Below are 699 nucleotides of genomic sequence, written 5' to 3'. Positions count from 1 at the left end.
ATCTCGCTCCCATCCCCAATAAGGTGTGGTTACTTTCCCCATCCACTTAATTTTGGGCTAGCCCTCAAAAGCTGGCTGCCATCAAGTCAATTCTGGCTCCTAGTCAGCCCTGCAGGAAAGAGTAAAATTGCCCTTGTGGGTTTCCCAGACTATAAATCTTTGTGGGAGTAGAACGCCTTATCCCCAAGCCTTTCTCCCAAGCCGCGGCTGGTCGATCGTTTGTACGACTTACCTGTGTGTGATGAGCAGCCCCGGGGGGGTAACGCACTATGACCAGCCACCTGGGCCCAGAGGGCTGCGGTGCGAGTTCTGGGTCTCCGGAGGATGGCATCTTCTGCACGCGGAGAGCCTGGGCTGGCTTAGAGGAGGTCCGACCCTCCTCCAGAGGGAACAAGTGGTCGGAAAAGCCTAGAGCTGCCTTGGCACAGAGGAAGACACAGGTTGTTAACCTCCCGGTAGGGGCTCCAGAGGCCTCCTGGGTTCAGCCACCATTGCAAAGACCCAATGGTGAACGCAAGAGAACTGTCAGTTGAGCAATGCATTTGGAGGCTTTACCCTAAAATAAAGAAGTAAAACAGAAAGCAGGTCATTTGCTGTCATCTATGAAAGTATCATCACTGGGTCGATTCTGCCTGGGGCGACTCCACATGTCTCAGAGCAGAATTGTTCTACTTAGGGGGTGCTGCTGTGAATTAGGCA

The sequence above is a fragment of the Tenrec ecaudatus genome, chromosome 5, assembly GCF_050624435.1.
Source record: "Tenrec ecaudatus isolate mTenEca1 chromosome 5, mTenEca1.hap1, whole genome shotgun sequence".
NCBI classification, from domain to species: domain Eukaryota; kingdom Metazoa; phylum Chordata; class Mammalia; order Afrosoricida; family Tenrecidae; genus Tenrec; species Tenrec ecaudatus.
Note: the sequence above shows the minus strand (reverse complement) of the source record.